Genomic DNA, 18,913 nt, shown 5'->3' with positions numbered 1-18,913 from the left:
TTACCATAGGCAGAACGTCAAAGCTTCATCCATCCGTCTGCTCTTTGAGAGGGTATATTGTATCTCTCCATAACATTGTACAGTGCAGAAACAATGCCAGGAGGAGGCTGTAACACTGAGGACAGAGAGGAAAAGAAAATGCAAAACTCTGATCTGAGCCACAAACAAGTAATTGTAAAATAGAGAATAAACTTTACTGGGAAATTGGAAGATGATTCTTTTCCATTAAAGCAATTAGAGACCAGATCATCTCTCAGTAACAACAGTCAGAGCCAAAGAAGCAGCTACTTTAAAAATGTATCTAGATTAGCTAATTAAGAGGCTTGTGCAATATGGTTATTCATACTAGCAGGTGGCTTGGCTGAATCCAGTGGTTTTGTCCAGCCGCTGCTCCCAGTTGTTATCTCTGTAAGGGTGGATCTGTAGAGAAGTCTGTGGATGACAGATTGTTGATATATTGCAGATCTGCCTTAACTCAAAAATGATTTTTTGAAGGCTGAACCATGATGCCAGTGTCAGCTCTTTGGAACTGTCAGCTATTATTTTGGTTGCCTGCAGCACATACTTTCATTGAAGGTCTAGGCAGTGGTCAGAACTGATTTTTGTATGCAGGGGTATTAAATTTTCTCACTTAGGAGCTTTTGGCGTATCAGTGAGGAGTATGAAAGGCTTAATTATGCCTCTGTGAAGCTGAAGTGCTGCCTGTGGTAGGAAGAAAATGCTTCATGGCAGCTGGGAAGGCTGTGGTGCCCTCAAGCACTGTGGTTACGATGGCTGGGCAGCACCAAGCTGACCTACAATAGCAGGACAGGTCTGACCAATGTTCCCCCTGCTTTTCTGACTGTCCTTCCCAACATGTGCAAGTGAAGGGGTCTTCTTGGAATAAAATGGTAGGAAAGGGAAAAGACAAAGGGGTGTAATCTCACCCTTCAGATGCCTCTTCATAGTCACTGTTGCCTATGCTAGTGGTAACTGTTGCTGAGTTTATAAAGCCCTGTTTTATTGACCTCTTGCTTAGGTTAGTACAGGTTACCACACTGATAAGTGGGGCAGTTGCCTTGAACTTGCACTTTTTTTTCTATGCACTATTGCTTCTCTTTCATGTGTTAACCCCTGTTAAAGGTTTTGGGAGCTTTGCATAGAGAATGTGTCTCTTTAACTGCAAAACTTAATAGAGAACTGTGAAGGAAAAATGTTATATGGGTTACTGTAGCCCAGCTCAGTACAGTGGAGATAAGCTTTTCACACTGTTCTCTTAGTTTCTTACCCCATTTTTTTATCAGGCATCCAATAACATTCCTGACTCTGTCCAATGCCAGGGAAATCTGCAATGTGCACTCAACTGGGAGTAGCAATTACAGAAACACTCCGGGTGTTTATGCATTTCCCACAGAGCTCTTGGATCACTTGTGTAATAATCTTTTTCAATAAAGAAAACTGTATAAGCATTAATCATAAAACATATCAGTATCCTATATTTTGGTGGGTCAGGCAGCTTGCCTGGCTTCTGCAGAATCCAGTTTGACATTTTTTTGGCATTGGGAAGGCCAGGAAGTGTTGGATTGGGTGAATGTACTGTGCCTACCTGGGGTGGAGTTAACTTTCCACACAGCAACCCCTCACAGTGCTGTGCTGTGTGTTGGGAGCCAGAAAGGTGCTGGTAACACACCAATGTGTTGGGCACTGCTGAGCAGGCTTGCACAGCATCAAGGCTGTGTCTGCAACATCCTCACTCAAGGGCCAGTACACTGGGGTGGGCAAGATCTGGAGAGGGGACACAGCCAGGGCAGCTGAGCCAAGATAACCAAAGAGACATTCTATACTAGGGTGTCTACTTGGCAATAAAAGCTAAGGGAAAGGAGGAGAGGAAGGAGCAGCAATTATTAAGGCATTTGTGTTCCAGAGTAACCTCTGGAGCATAGTGAGGACCTGCTTCCTAGGATGTAACTGGGCATCAACTGCTGATAGGAAGTAGAGAATTAATCTTTTTGTTTTCTTTTGCTTCTGTGTGCAGCCTTTGCTTTTGCTTTACTAAACTCCTGAAGCTACTGGCTTATTTTAACTAGAAAGCCTGGTGAGAATACATCTATATGCATTTTATTCAAGTAGCTGAACTGTTTTTTCTCTGTTGTGTCCATTCATGAACTCTTAGGGAAGTGTAGCCTAGCACAGTTTGAATTTAGAGTGATCAGTCATACCACTGACTATAGGCTATGTTTGATGCTGTGTCTGAGTTCAGCTGGCAAATGCTTCTGTTAAAGGGGAGTTCCTGTTCACCAACTCCTCCTTTCACTTCTTTAATCCTACCTACCTGTGAGCACTATCACCTTTGCATTGTCTTTAGTGCTCACTGTGCCTCTTATGAAGCTGATTTAACTTGCTAACCTGACAGAAGGTCTTTGTCAGGGTAGTTTGTCTGTGTGGATCTCAGCTGGCACATGGAGAAGTGGGAGGACATGTCCAGGAGCAAGGAGGGTGAGGGAGGTGAAGCCTCCCCACTTCATTGGTCCACTCTTCAGTGTTGTCAAGGTACCTCAGCTGTAGTTTCAAACACAAAATATGCTGCCCAGCAAGAAACTGGAGACAAAGGTCTGTCATGGTGTCAGAGAGATACGTGTTCATAATGTGTGTCAGGGCACAGCCCACATTATTGCCCAATTAAACCTGGTGAAGGTAATCAGGTTCAGCCATGACTCCAGATGGCCAGACAAGTCCATAGGGATGAGGTAGGTTGGGGATCAGGCCAGGACCTCAGTTCAAGGCTCAGCTCAGGGTCCAGATGAGTGGGGTGTCTGGCCAGCACAGGCATGGCTGCAGCACAGCTCAGGTGGGGCCAGTATGAAACCCTTGGCTTAAAAGCCACTGCAGAGCAAAACGGGAGAGAGCACTCACAGATGGTTCCTAGCAGACCTTTCTGGAAGAGCTGTTTTTAAGGCTGGACATTTGCACCATTATTGAAGCTGATCTTGAAATCAGGCACCCAAAACCCCTGCCAGTGAGAAGGTAGAAAGGGAGTGCTCAGAGCTCTGGAAGCTTTCAGAGAACATGTATTAGGTCAGAGCTGGAACTGCAGTGAAGTAACAAATATTTTGATGGGCTGGGGGGCAGAGTGTGCAATACATTTTATCCCCCAGTACCTACAGTATCTGATTTTTCTATTATCCATAGTGTAGATAGAGACTCAAATAGTACAATAACTAAACACCATTTAATTTCTCCAGAAACAAAATAATTGGTGTATTTGGAAAAGGATAGTCACTTTCTTACCGTCAGATTTACCCATAGCATTTATGGTATCTTCTTTCACACCGAGTAAACAGAAAATTCCTATAGATGAGCTGCACTGTGCATTCACAGTATGAAGTCTTGTACTCTGCTGTGTATCAGCTCTGAGAGGGAAAGGTACACTATAGGATACAGGATCTTCCCTTTCACATATGCATTAACCAGCCTTAAGCAAACTTTAACAGGATTTGTAGCAGTTCATATGAGACTGTGGTTCTATTTCAGATTCATAAAGCCTTTGAAAAAATCACATGTATAAAACAAGAAAACGCATAACTTTAATAAATTGTGCTTCTATCTTTCACTCAATTAACATACACAGGACAATGACATGGTTAATGAATAATTCATTATGACATTTAAAGAAAAATGTGGTCTAAAACCAGCTTACATTGAAAAGGTTCTGGCCTTACAAGAAGAATATACTTGTCATCATAATACAGTGGAATTATTCTCTTAAGTAAACTAAAATATTATATTTGGTCTTTTGAAATGTCTTTGGGTGATCAGAGCTCTCTGTTGACTTCGTTTTACAGAATATTTTCTTATATTTATTCTGTTTTAACATATTAAAAGTGTATTTGGTCCACATTAAAAACGAGCAAAGTTTTAAAATCCCAGTGTCATCACTTAGTAAATAATTATGTGACTGTCCATCAGCAGTCTTGACCTAGTCTTAAAGAATATCCCTGATGTTAATCCTCCTTCATACTGCCTGCCATCCTGAGTCAGTAAGATTGTTTCCAGAACAATGTTCTGTTCCAGTATCCTGCAAGGATACGGACAAGGCTAGATAGTGATGGGAGAATGAAAAGATTATACTTGAGTCATTCATTACAGCCTACGTGTATAGCTGATGAATCTTTTTTCACTAAGTAAGAAAACAGCTAATTTTTCTGTTACACAAGAATAAAATCAAAATATATCTATAAGAAAGACATATTTCAGAGGTTTCATAATTTTTTTAAGTTTATGTGTCTCTTTTAAAATGATATTTAAGTAGAAATAATATGTAAATATGTGTAGTTAAAAAGAATTCCCTTCTCTCTATACTTTCCTATACAAAATATGGTCTTGCTTTAGTCACTCATATCTGTTTTAGGATTATATCACCTACTAGAGATAGAACAGTGATACTAGAACAGCAGTGACTGCTATCTGACTCTATCAGACAATTTAAATGAAATTTAAAACACAGATCCACTTTTCTATTATGCTTCCAAGATGAAAATATACTTATCTCTTCAAATTCTGTTGCTGTGCATGAGATTTGAATGTATGGGCAAAGGTAGCCTTTGTTATTCTGAGTCTTGTAAGACTCTTGAAAAACTTAAATTTGCAAGATGTTCTGAGTGTGGTGAAGATGTCTGCCTCCATTTCCATAGGAACACCTCTAATTAGAGGTATTCTAACCTGTAAGTGTTTTTGCACAATCTTCTTTCTATTCCTATTTCCTTCTCATGTAAGTAACAATCAAAGGTTTTTGTTCATTGTCTTTCGTTATCTAGCTCAACTCTCTCCATTCTACAGCAATGAAATCACTTTTTCTCCTTTTGAAGTACAAAGTTTTTGATTTTGCTTTTGTCAGTTAGGATCAAATCTTTCATAACCTTTATATACCCTTTCTAAACCGATTGCAAATACCTGCTGATTGCTGCCATGCCCTAAATTGACAATCAAATTTGACATGAACTTATTGTGGTACTCAATACCTTTTTTTGCCTCAGTGTTCACAAGCAAGTTCTCCAGCCACACCACCCAAGTTGCAAAAAGCAAAAGTAGGCACAGGGAGAATGAAGAACCACCTGCTGTAGGAGAAGTCATGGAAGTCCGGTGAAGTTCCCACTGATTGGAAAAAAGAGAAATATAACCCAAAGGGGGAAGAAAAGGAGGAGTCTGGGAACTACAGGCCAGCCAGTCTCACCTTGGTGTCCAGCAAGATCATGGAGCAGATTCCCCTGGAAACTATGCTAAGGCACATGGAAAAGAAGGGAGGGATTGGTGACAAGCCAGCATGGCTTCACTAAGAGCAAATCATACTTGATGTCCTGTGATGGGGTTACAGTGTTGGTGCACAAGGGAAGAGTAACTGGCAAATCATCATCTACCTGGACCTCTGCAAAGCATTTGACACTGACACACACAACATCCTTGTCTCCAAACTGGAGAGGAATGGATTTGTTGGATGGACCATTCAGTGGATAAGTAATTGGCAGAATCAACAGCTCAATGTCCAAGTGGAGACCACTAATGAGTGGTGTCCCTCAGGGGTCAGTATTGGGGCCAGTGCTGTTTAACATCTTTGATGGTGGCATGGACAATGGGATTGAGGGCACTCTCAGCAGGCTTGCCTATGACACCAAGCTGTGTGATGTGGTCAACACGCTGGAAGGAAGGGATGCCGTCCAGAGACCTGGACAGGCTTCAGGGGTGGGCCCATGTGAACATCATGAAGTTCAGCAAGGCCAAGTGCAAGGTCCTCCACCTGGATCAGAAGAATTCCATGCTCAAATACAGATTGGGCAGAGAATTAATTGAGGGCAGCCCTGAGGAGAAGGACTTTGGGGTGCTGGTGGATGAGAGGCTGGACGTGATCCAGCAATGTGTGCTGCATCACAAGCACTATGGCCAGCAGATTAAGGGAAGTAGTTCTTCGCCTCTATTCTGCCGGCGTGAGACCCCGCTTGTAGTTCTGCATCCAGCTCTCTGGGTCCCCTGCATAAGAAGGACATGGACCTTCCAGAGTGAGTCCAGAAGCAGATGTTTAGAGGGATGGAGCACCTCTCTTACAAAGAAAGGCTGAGAGATTTGGGGTTTTTCAGCTGGGAGGAGAGATGGTTCCAGGAAGACCTTATGGCACCTTTCAGTACCTAAGGGGGCTACAAGAAAACTGGAGAAGGACTTTTCACAAGGGCTTGTAATGACAGAACAAGGGAGAATGGCTTCAAACTGAAAGAGGGTGACTTTACATTAGATATTAGGAAGAAATTCTTAAGTGGGTGGTGAGGCACTATAACAGGTTGCCCAGAGAAGCTGTGGATGCCCCATCACTGGAAGTGTTCAAGGCCAGGTTGGGCAGGGCTTTGAGCAACCTGGTCTAGTGGAAGGTGTCCCTGTCCATGGCGTTGGAAGGGGATGGTCTATGAGCAGCAACCCTTGCTATGTCTGCAGCTGTTCTTCTTTTCTGTATGTAACTATGAGTTGTCCCAGTTCTAAATTTTATTGGGTGATATATAGAGGACTGCTGAAGAATGATCTGAGAAGAATGTCATGACTTTATGAATACTGCATGTACTTAAATCTGTGAAGTGCAATTATTACAGATTGGGTTTTGTGAATTTATTGTGAGTGTGCATTCATCAAGCTTTAAAGAAACTGTGAGAAGAATAAACCTGAAGACAATCGAGTGTCTTAACATCTTCCAACAAAGCATTTAATTATAATAATGCACTTCAAAGGTTCTGCCAGAGTGACGTAGTTGTGTAGTCAGGTCTTGGAATTAAATAAGAAAAAAGGACAGTAAAGAAAAAAAGCTTTTTTTGGATTAAGAGGAGGGTGTACTTGTCAGGTGGTGTTCTCATTGAAAAGCTCTCAGGCCCTGGAGAGGCATCTGAGAGCAGCTGAGGCCTTCCCTTGCTCTCAGGTAATGACGGGGCTTAGAGAAAGGAAGTGTGTCAATGGACTTTTTAAGATGAGGCAATCCAAGAATTAATGCACTGCTGTATAGAGCTTGTCTAGTAACAGCTAACCAAAATCATTGCTTTCAAAGGATGCAGGTGCTGTCTCAGTGCTTAAGAGAAAAAGCTGAGTCCATGGAAAGACTTATTTCAAGGGAAGACCATTTCCTAGAAATCAAAGTCTCCTCCTGTACTTCAGCACACTGGTTTTGTGAACTTAATAACATCTACAGATAGACCACATCATTCTTCAGGTGTTGGACTATTAGTAATGAAATACTAATTTTGGGATGTGGAAGATCCTTCTGGGCCTTATTTCATGGATTCTGAATTAGCTATTCTGCCTTTACAGAGCTGTTACAAGGTGCCCCTACTGATCCAGAATTCAGTAGACATCATTTGGCCACAAGGTACTCATTAAAGGCTTGGGGCTAATTTAACATTGGCAAGCTCTGTTCCTTTCCTACAGCAAACATGCTCAAGTCCATCCACTAAGTCTACAGTACTATGATCATTGCTGTTTTCCATAGAGACAACATGCCCAGCTGGGCCAGAAATATTGTTTAAAAATACATAACTATAGCTTTTCTCTGGAGAAGTCTTGACAACATTGCATTATACTCTGGTAAATTATTAACTATTCTGGACAATTCATGTTTGGTTTTGTTATATACTTCATGAAACACTGATTCACATATTTCAGGACTTCAGAGTTGCCCTGTAGGCTGTGAGCTTAAATTGTTCCATGCAGAGATTTACAGTCAAGAAATGAGTATTCTGACTTGGATTCTTACTTGGATTCTTCTCTTATATTCTTCTTACTTAGCTTTGCTTTCATATGGAATGACACCATATTCTGATGGCAGCTTCTTACCAGTTACCTGGTTGCACTATCAGATCATTTAAGGCCTACTGGTATCCATAAAATCACCTTGATACAAGCCTGGAGAAAATTCCTGGAAGGCAGCTGAATGTTTTGCAGTCCATGAAAGGATAGTAAAGAGCAATGCCCCTGGATGTTTGTGTCTCCCACATTTAAGCTGCTGCCAGGCCTGAGACTAACTTTGGCTACAAAGCCAGCAGGCAAGCATCACGACTTGCCTTTTCTTTTACCTAACCTTGAGACTCTAAATCTACTCTCTTCACCCCTAGCAAACTCTTCTTTCATCCTTCTCCTCATCTACAGTTTTTCGTAGCTCTTGAGGAACTGCAGCCCAAGGGAATGGATAAGGTGAGCAGAACAGGGGAAAAGCATGAGAAGGAAGTAATGACAGAGATGAACTAGTGTGTATTGACCATAATCCCTCACTCCACAGTATCCCCTGGTCTACTTTAGTGGTGGGAATTATAGGAGTCTGCAAATGAAGGAGTGAAACTGAGGCTGGGAAAAAGGGGTGTGAGGAAAAGGTGTTGTTTTAATTTTGTCTTTTTTTTCCTCTCACCACCCAAATCTATTTAATTGGCAATGAATTCAATTAAGTTAATTTCCCAGATTTGATCTGTTTTGCCTGAGATGGTAATTGGTGGGTGATTTCCTTGTCTTTATCTCAATTTAGCAGATTTTTCATCATAATTTTGCCTCCTGCCTTGTTGAACAGGGGCATAAGAGTGGCTGGGTGGGTGTTTGGCAGCTGGCCAAGGTCACCCACCACAGTTTAAAAAACAATGGTTTTTTCCTGTGTTGTTTTTCAGTCTTTTTGTGACAAGCAAGATGGCTTGCTTGGATTTGACACTCATGTTTAGATAGCCTTAATTTCTGTAAGAACTTGAAAAGCTTTCTGCCCAAGGTGCAGTCTAATGGGGCCCACAGGAATTTGGCTGTGTCTGAACAAGGTTTTACCTCCATTAGTTTGTGCCAGCAGGGCCTTTCCTTTTTTTTTTTTCTTTTTTTCTATTTTTTTTTAATTGCTGCCCAGACTTTTCTTGCTTGTGTTTGTTTTTTTTTTTTCTGTCAGCAGCAAATGAGCAACTTCTATAATAGCTGGCATGTCATTAGGGACATACGAATGACATCCATATTTCCCCTTTTCCAGTCTTTATGCTGTGTAACCCAGTTCTACTGCCCTGCATCTTCTTCCTCTGCTTTTTCTAGCATATACAGTTGGTGCTGCCCTGTCTTCTATAGGGCACTGCAGGCCTGCCCTGAATTCAGCTTATGATGTGCTCACCCAAAGCCAGGGCTCCCTTTTCCAGGCAGTATGATATTAATATTTAAGTGAGGAGATTATGCCTGCAGCCTGGAATGCCTTACAAGAGAGGATGGCATGATATGACAGAGTCCTTGGCCTCTGTCTGAAATGATTCTTTGGAGAAAGCACAGAGCAAGGCTGCCAGTCCTTGTTGTTCTAATCAGCCTCCTCCATTTGGCCAGAGCATCTCTGACAGCCTTGCATGTGTCTGCTTGCTAGCACACGTGTTTTTCCGTAGTGACTTAAGGCACATTCAGGAAGCATTTCAGTGGAGATTTCACCATGAGAGCATGACTAGGCTTGGTGCTGAGCACCACTGAGGACCTCAGAAGCCACTGATTCAGGACAGTGCCCCATCCTTTGTGACATCCCTAGGGATGCCTTCTTTCCAGAACCACGACCTATCACGCACTGTCTTGCGATCTTTGTCCTCTGTATTAGTCGATAATGAAACAGACTCCCTTGAGCTCTGCTTCTTTTCTCTTGGCTAAAGTTGTCAGACAGATGCTTCCAGAGGGAAGGGGATTTCTTTGTGTGTGAGGCAACACGCTGGGTGGAGGCCAGTAAGCTCAATAGCACTGATATGTCGTGCCAGGAGGAGGAAGGGGTGTCCCAGCTGGATGGATTTAGCTGGTAATTGTACCTCATTGTTTCTGAATTGCAAACCTAGGTGAGTTGGTGACTGTGGAAGATTTACTTGGAACACTGGTGTACCAGGGTAAAAGGATACTAAGAGCTATGTGAGGAGGTATCTACAGTATATCTTGAAGGCCTTTTTATATTCTTCTCAATCACATTATGGTGATGAATTCATGCAGTTACAGGCTTGAGGATCTCTAACAAGAGTTCTTCCTCCCCTCTGTTCTCCCAGTTGTCCTTGTACTCAGATTTGTTATAGTTTCTTTACTTGTGTCCAGTCCATTTATGGCATATAGGCACTGATGTCCACGTAGTAGGTGGCATTTTCAAAAACTCTATCCTACCTGCACAAATGTCTTAAATAAAATAAGGAAGGTGCTGTACTCCAGCTGTCTTTGTTTTCAGCCCTGAAATGATGTATTGCAGCATGTTCCCCATTGTGCAGGAGGATCCCATGGAAAGTACAGTAAGCATTGGGCACTCAAGAGGTTTCACTGGTGCTCTGGGGGAGTGTCTTGAACATGCAGAAACTTGCTTCTCTTCTGAGTATGACTGCCAGAAACCCTCTGGTACTTCAGATGTAGAAAAAGACTGGGCATCCTCCATTGCTTACAGAATTTCTCCTCTTGTTGGCAGTACAAAATGTTCCCTTTTTACATAATTATGAAACTCTCTTGTGTTTATACATAAGCAAAGAATTATATCCTTTTTGACAATGAGCAGCAGGCCTATCCACTCTATAGATTGTTTTACTGCTTTTCTTTCTTCTTTTTTTTTTCTTAAATCAAAACCTTATCCAGTCCCTCAGTAAGCTTCCATTTTAGCCTGACAGACTTGGGTCATTAATCTTTCTCCTGTGGTCTGGAAAACATCTCCAGACTCATTCCCAGATGTTTTGTTCAGTTTCTTATCCAAAATGTGCACCCTGTTGGTGAATCTAGAATTTTAACCCCATCGTAGTTACTTTTTATTCACAGTGACATTACAAACTGAGTGTTTTCCAGATCACTTGCAAACTCAATGCATAAATAGCTTCACTAAATCATGAAATTTGCCAATTTGAATTGTCTCAATTTGTCTGCTAAATTTATCCATCACCACCATTACCACCACACAAACACACACTGGTTTCATTTTCATATTAGTTTGTGTCTCTGCAGGGAGTACGAGAGGTAATTAGCTTGTCTTGGAGGACCAAGACTACTTTAATGAAGACACATGTACTTGCTAAGGAGGTCCACTGGAATGAGATCTAGCCCCAGTTTTGAAATCCTCTCAAGCTTTCATTCAGAGGGCAGCTGTTTTCCTGTGGGCAACGTGGGGTCTGCACAATTTCTGCATACCATGACATGGGCCACAAATACTCACTTCTTAGATATCTGAAGTAAAAAGTTGCTTGTCCATGATCTAGAAGTGTGTTCTTCTGGCAACTGGACCCTGAGAAATGCTGGTATCATGTTAAAAAGGAAGGCTCTTTTATTTTTAAATACTTCAGTCATATTACTTTGATTCACTTCTCTATTCCTTCAGAACAATGGAAAATACTTCAGAATGCTTTAAAATATGCTTGTCTCCTCCATCAGAGCACCTCTCTTTGGCTAATGGCTTTTAGAAAGCTGTATGTTCTAAGTAACGTGTAAATGATATATGACATGTAATTTCATCTCTTTAGTTGCTGTAGCAACGTCACACTGAACTATGCATTAGTTAGTAGTCCAGGCTAGCAACTCTCTTTTTTCTGAAGGATGGTTTACACATTATGATGACTATTAGAAATGAATGCTAAAACAGATAATTGACTGTATAAGCAATTCCAACAGAAGAATGTGTACTAGCAAGCATTACACTGAATAGGTTTAGAACTGAATGTGTATATTGAGCTCCATGCAAAAAATCTTTTAAGTATCTCTCACCTCCTCTTTTTCCATGCAAGTATATATACTAGCTTTTTATGCATACAATGAAAAAAAAATGCTTCAAAGGTAGGTAAAGCCTGAGAACTAGAAGTTCTTTGTGATGACCTGTGTAATTTTGCCCTTTATCTTTGATACTCAGTCACATAATGCTGCTGTATTTGCCATGATCTTTCTGTGTGTAATGCAATGACAGAGATTTTAGGAAAATCAAGTAGAGAGATTGTATCTTAAAAATAGCAATCAAAACATCTTTCCCATGAGAAATAAGATGCAATATTAAAGAGCACTAGTCAGGAAATTGAAAATAAAAATTCAAATGTGCAAATAAGTTCTAGATAAGGGGTAATATGTTTTACATTTTGGTATGATGAAGGAAACACCTATATGTAAAGCTGTGAATTTATTTTAGTAGAAGAGTCTAACCAAAGAATTCTTACTAGTCCAGACCTAATTGCTAAAGAAAAAAATATAGAATTTCAGAAAAAGTCTCAAAAATAATACAATGTAAATTGTTGTGCACACTATTCCTTATATCTACCTCTTTTTCTCTGCTTATCCTTTTGCCACCTCTGCCTGCTAAGTAAGGTCAGCAATGGTAGTCTGCCTGAGTTATTCCAGGTCTTTCAGAGAACTGAAGTGTTGATTCTGTGGTCACTTGCTGTTTTTCGCTAGGAGGAATAGGTCATTGCTTTCCTCATTCTCTTCTGTAGGATACACTTTGACCCATTGGACCCATTTTTCTGTGTTTGCTAATGTTCCGCACCTTGCTATTTACTCATTGACCTGATGGTTTATGTTATATCAAAGTTTACTTTATGGCTTTTATGTATTTTAGATATTGTTCTTCATTGCTTTCATTTTGCTCAGCTCATTGTTGCCTGTTGGTGAATTGTTTATAGACCTTGGATTGGGTCAGCTTGTCCCCCATTTCTTACACGTATTCCTCTACACTGTGTCATTATGCCATTATTAAATATTTCTTCAACTCAGAATAACTGTGTCTTATTACTGTATATAAAATGATAGTTATACAAAAAGAAGCGAATAAAAAACTAAAATAAACTAGGAAAATTATTACTTCACCTAAGTAAGCCCCCAAAAATGGTGCAGGTGGACCAAGAAAAGTTCAAAGTAAGCCTGAGAAGCCTCAGTCCTGTGGACTTGCAAAGCCAGGACAGTCTGTTACCTGTTGCTACCAATGGCAATAGTGTGTTTACAGAGCCACAGGGCTACAGTAGAACACAGCTATGCCTTTCAAGAAAAATGGAATTGAATTTGAAATGCAATTTGATCGTAGACCACAGGTTCTGTTATGTAAAGTATCTCTAAACACAAATAAAGAAATAGAAAGTCTCGCATGAAATCAATATGTGGAAAACCAAATACCGATAATCTGAAATGACACAAATGTTTCTGTTTACTTGTCAAGTAAATGCAAGATAACTATGGCAATTATTCAAAGCATGGCCATTCTTGAAAGAAAAGAATTGAAGCTGTTGTTCACTTGGCAAACCTTTATATAAATAATCCCTCTATCATTAACTTTTGTGAATTACAGTCCATCAGAATGAGAAAGAGGTTGATAATTTGGAAAGAACTTGGCTTAAAATGTTGCTTTAAATTCCATTCTAATTAGCAAATACTTAACAGTTTTATTTTCAAGGGTGATCCTATGTGAATTATGTGTGCAGATTTCGCATGGTTTGTTTCATAATTTGTGAGGAATTTTCTTGCATCACATTTTTCCTCTTGTTTGAAGATGTATGACTCCTTACTATGCTAGAATTGTTCCAGTTAAAGTTGGCACAAGTGGCAGTGAGATCAGGGAGATATTCTTGGTCTTCTATCAAACACTGTGATTTTGTTTTCCTTTAATCGTGCAAGTTTTTCAGGCACTCCATTTCATGGAAAACCTATTAATTTGAGTATTGTGGGCTTTTTATTTTGCCCAATGAAGCAGAAAACTACTATCTAGAAAGTCAGATGTCAGATGTGTATCTTCTGCTTATGCTAAATTCAGTGAGATTTCTCTGTAGATACTGATCTGAATGTGAACAGTGCAGAGCAGAAGAAGAGATTAAATTATACAGGGGCTTGATATAACAGTTAAAATAACTCAGTACTCAACTTAGAGGATGAATTGCCATATTTTTGTTACTTATAATTGTTAGAGATAAGATAATGGTTAGAGAAAGTGGATTTACAAAAGAAGGATGTATATGATTTTTTTCCTGCCACATAGTATTCCTAAGGGATTGATTAAAACCAAAGTAAGTTCATTATTGTGGACTCTTTACACATTAATTACAAAGTTTAGTTGACTTAATTGCCTGTGCTTAGCAACCCCTGGTGTCACTTCTGTATCCTACTTCTGCCAATAGAAAAATAGGGAGCTAGCATTCACAGACACTGAAAGATTGAACCAAAACTGAGAAATAAATCAAATCAATGCTTTGCACTATAAAAGGGAAAAAATGAGGGCATCAATGTCTTTTGTTTTGGAATTTATTTTATTTTCTGATTCAAAGCTGGAAATCTTTTTCAGGATTCATGGAAAATGTTAGTACTGAATTTGGCGTTTGGCATTAGAAGTGGATCCTGGCAATGTCATGGAAGGAGTAATTCTGTAATTAATAGAGTTTCGTCTTGGTTCTGATGAAATTGAATATATATGTTCACTGTATATGTTCCTAGTAATTTTTTTTCCTGTTTCATTTAGAGTTGCCATTTTTTATTGTCATCAGTTTTTATTGCTGCAGAGACTTTCGCAAGTTATATATGGAGTCTTACAGGTAACTTGAGCTTCTTGCAGTGTCACTGTTAGAGTGTGCCTGAGCTCCAGTTGGTGCATCCACTACTCTGGTGTAAGAGAACTTCAAAGCCAATGCATCTTTTGTCTGAAGCAATTGTAATATTTAGCCAAATTGGAAAGAGAGTAAGCAAGAAGGAGAATCTGTGTTCTTAATACAGAACTAGGAAATAAATGTTATTCACTGTTTAAATGTACTATTAATAAATAACAGTTGCTTTCACAGAAAAAAAAAAAAGGATTTATACAAAATCTAAAACATTTTAAAGGTGTGTATTCAGCCAAGCAATATCATAATTAAAATTTTTGTCCTTCAAATCTTCAGCTTCATCTAAGATCAGATATTCTGATCTTGCACCACACCAATCTTAAGTATTTTAGATAAGATCCATATTTTTCCTGGTAGTCTCATTATTAAGTATCAGTATAATCAAGCAGAATAGAAGAGGATAACATTTTAAATAATGATCTGGAATGTCTAGAAAGACTGGCTCTATTCAGCATGCTGAAAACTTGCCTCATTCATACCAACAGTATAGCTCGTCTTTTCCCAGTTACAAAATACATTCATTATTTAGGAGTGCTCCTGACCTAAAGTAATTTCTAGACATACCCTTGAAGTTTGCAGATCAAACCTTGAGACCTGAATCATAGAATCGTAGAATCACTGAGGATGGACAAGACCTCCAGTGTCATCAAGTCCAACCCTACGCCGAAGTGTAGCAATAATAGAGCATGATTCTTCTCCCTCATGTACCAGACTCCTTGAGCTCTTCCTTGGGCAGCCCCAGCTGCCTCACAAGCCCATCACTGGAGACCTCTTCCTTCTGGGCAGCATTAATAGCAGGAGTGGCAGGAGGGACTTGATCTGTGCCTGTACCCGTCTGCTGAGTCTCTGTCTCCTGCCTTTGCTGCAGCTCTTCCTCTGCCATGCACAACCTGTAATACAGTGGAGTACAATCAACACTTGGGATCTAAAGTCTACAAAACTTTTGGACAAGTGGAAACTGAAATTTATTATCCAGGCCCACACCCAGTTAACATCTCTTCCTCTTCAAGAGCATGTGAGATACGCTTTATCAGGCAACAAAAGCTCTTTGTTTCATCATTATATAAGTAGCTGGTATTTTAATTGAAGCTCAGTTGCATATCTATGAATGTATGTATATACATACATACATCTTCATCTAAGATCAGTTATCCTGATCTTGCATCACACCAATATTAATTATAAGTATGTTAGGTCAGATCCATCTTTTTCCTGGTAGTCTCATTATTAAGTATCAGTAATCAAGCAGAATAGAAGAGGATAATGTTTTAAATAATGACCTGGAATGTCTAGAATCATACATATCATATGTATGTACCCATTAGTACATACATATGATACTATATCAATAAGTCCTAATTATGTCCTACTTATAATTTTGTTTAAATAAAACCAAGGTTAGCAGGTTACTGATATTTTTCAAGGATTTTAGAAAGGTAAGGCATCCAATGAATTGTGTATTTTCCCTCTAATAATTCCTCCTTTATTTTAAAGTAACCTTTTTCCTCTTAGCAGCTTGCTCATGTTTTTTGCTCATCTTTTCTGTATGCCAGCTGTCTGTAAAGGAAAAAAACAATGCGTGAAGGTTTGCGTGTCATGATAATTAAACTGAAATATGTTATAGTACGCTTGTTTGTTCATAGGTATTTTATGTGGTATCACATTCACCTACTTGGCAAACATCTAGATTCAGAGCTGAAAGAGTTCCTGCACTAAAGCGGTATTCCTCTGCATAGTCTTCAGGGATTTGTTGAGAAAAAATAGATTAGGCTGAATGGATCAATGCATTTGTGACCAAGTCATAGATTGTAGCATAACACTTAAAGGAAATCTTTTGAAAATTTAAAAAAGTCCCCAACAGTAATTACCTCTAATACATTTAATTTTTTTGACAGAACATTTTTCAGCTCTGTGCTTTAGGCAGCAGTCTTCATTACTGTTGTGGGAAGGGCTGAAGTTTGCACTTACAACACAGAATTCCCTGCTGCTGAGATTCATGTTTTCGTGTCTCTTTTAGGATACAATCAGTCTCAGTTCTCAGTGCCAAGTATACTTTTTATCTACATCTACTTTCTACAAGTCTTTCCTAAGTAATTTTCTTGCTGGTTTTCCTCATAGCTTCCTTAATTTGATCTGCTGCTTTGCTTTCAGAATTGTGTTTGTCTACATAGTCTTCTTTAACCAATAGGGTGTTAGAACAACCAAGACAACCTGGTGGTTTCTCCTTGTTCTTACCTTGTTGATTCTCATTATCCTGTGACAGAGCAGAGGTGCTTGTTTTCCTACAGAAGAGCTTGGATTGGTGAGAGCAGACAGACGAATGTTTTGTGACTGAGCAGGGTTCTGATGCTTCTCTAGAATCACAGAATGAAAGAAAATGCTTTCTTTGTTACCTCATAAATTTGCTTTATAGTGGTGGTGTACAGATAGGGCTTCTGTTCCTGGATGTGTAAATCATTAACAACCACGTATGTGGTCAGTAGTTAGCTTATGGTTTAAGTAAGTGGTGCTTACTTTTATCTTGGACATGTGTATACAGCAAAGCATAAAACTGGTAAAGTTTCAAATTCAGCAGTGCCTCGTTTCTAGCAGCAGAAGTGACATGTGGAATTTTATATTTTATACGTACAGTAATTGTTCAAAATATAAAGACTCCTTTTCCTTATAGATAAATCCAGCTACTGAAAAGCAGCTCCTGCTCAGAATCTGCTTAAACTAATCTTTTCCTGCTTCACCCACTTCTCCTCGAGTCAGTCCATGCAGGCCTTTTATTTCCTTAAGGAGAATTTAAGCAGCTTGTCCTCACCCTTGAGTACTCTACAGTCCCACTGCAGTTACTCACACAATCCCTCCCTAACCTGTTGCTCCACTCTTTTGTGCTGTCCTGTGTCAGGTTTGCTGTTCTGTGCCCATTTCCATGAAATCCATTTACATCAGCACAAATTTTGCCTTTCTTTCTTCTTTCCTCAGTATAAGAAACATTTGAGTGACAAGTTAATACTTCATCTGGCTTGGACAGACAGTGTCTGTGTTGCGTGATATTCGAGTTTATTTCTTTCATAGAAGTTTTTATGAAAGACTGAGTGTCACTGTTGTTGGCTTTCAGGAATACTTTTATTGACAGTTATTTCTTTTAGAGGTTCTTCTAAACCCCTTCTTGATTTGTGATTTTCTGCTTGATCCTTCTTAGCTTGTAAGGCATTAGCCATAGGAATGCATCTTAACCTGAAATTTGAAAAATAACATGTAAAAATGCAATGTGACACAAATTATTTTTATCAACAGCTCATTTAAGAATATTACGTTGTACAAAAACAGTTAACATTGGTTCATTTAATCCTTAAAAAATCTAAGTATATATTGTCTTAAAAACAGAAATGTTTTTTAAAGGGAAGGTTATGCTTTTACTTCATCTTTTTTTTTTTTAATGAAAGAAGCAACATACAGTATTTGTCATACAAGCTCTAATGGTGAAATAACCTTCCAAGTTTTATTTTCAGCTGTATTAAATGTATTTCACTCACTGTGCCATCACAGAATGTGGAAATAATAGTAATTTCTCTACAGTTCAAGAGATGTGAGAGAAATTATGAAATTTTTAGGAAATTTGGCAGGCAAAATTGTAAGTTGTCCTGACTTTTTTTTTTTTTTTTATTATTATTGGAATTACCTCCCTGGAGTTGAAATGAACTGTTTACTATAAGAGACGTACAATTTCTCCACTTATCAATAGTCCCTTATTTATCTGAATAAGGGGAAGCATCTGAAAAATTATACCAGCTGATGCTACAAGTGTCTTTCCAGAAAATGTAGAGTAGACAAATACAATCAGAGAATGGAAAGAACAAGCACGTAGGTACTGACATTCAAAAATGGGGCAGGGAGACGTGTCAAGAGAGGAATCACAAGGGATCTCAATGGTTTATCTGTTGTGACACTGGAGAGAGAGTAAGAACCTGGATTTGAGTTTTCATTTCAGTTTATGCCCAAAAATAGGGAGATTAATATTGTTTTTATCTTCATCAGTTTAATAACTGAAGGTACTACTGGAGCCCTACTACATTATCATATTAGAAAATGTCTAAGCCCATTACTGGAGTTATTCCGCATGAACAGCCTGGTTTTATTTAAAACTAAGATCTTACATTCTGTGTGATCAAGACTACATTCTGAGTTAGAGTGCAACTTGTTTAGTTTTTCTCAAGTATTCACAAGATACTTACATGCAAATGTATGAGAAAAAGGATACTGTACTCCCCATGCCAGTGCAATAACAACATCAGCAAAACTTGCAAGGCTTATACCACATAAGCAAAAACAAAAAGAAAAAAAAAGGTGGAAAAGCACTA

The 18,913-nt window shown here is 39.2% G+C and overlaps 1 protein-coding gene across 7 annotated transcripts in view; it reads left to right on the top strand.

Annotated features, from left to right (window-relative positions):
- PRLR (prolactin receptor) overlaps positions 1 to 18,913 on the top strand; it is a 155,362-nt gene that overhangs the window by 90,176 nt on the left and 46,273 nt on the right. The window contains exon 1 of one of the 7 annotated variants that reach the window (XM_017811164.1): positions 7,352 to 7,372. The exons of the other annotated variants lie outside the window; for them this stretch is intronic. The gene's annotated coding sequence lies outside the window, so the exon portion shown is untranslated. Of the gene's footprint in view, positions 1 to 7,351; positions 7,373 to 18,913 lie in introns of those variants that run through there. 7 annotated transcript variants of the gene reach the window in all.

The sequence above is a fragment of the Lepidothrix coronata genome, unplaced genomic scaffold (genome assembly GCF_001604755.1).
Source record: "Lepidothrix coronata isolate B3197 unplaced genomic scaffold, Lepidothrix_coronata-1.0 Scaffold31, whole genome shotgun sequence".
NCBI lineage: Eukaryota > Metazoa > Chordata > Aves > Passeriformes > Pipridae > Lepidothrix > Lepidothrix coronata.
Note: the sequence above shows the minus strand (reverse complement) of the source record. Positions and strands in the feature narration are given on the sequence as shown.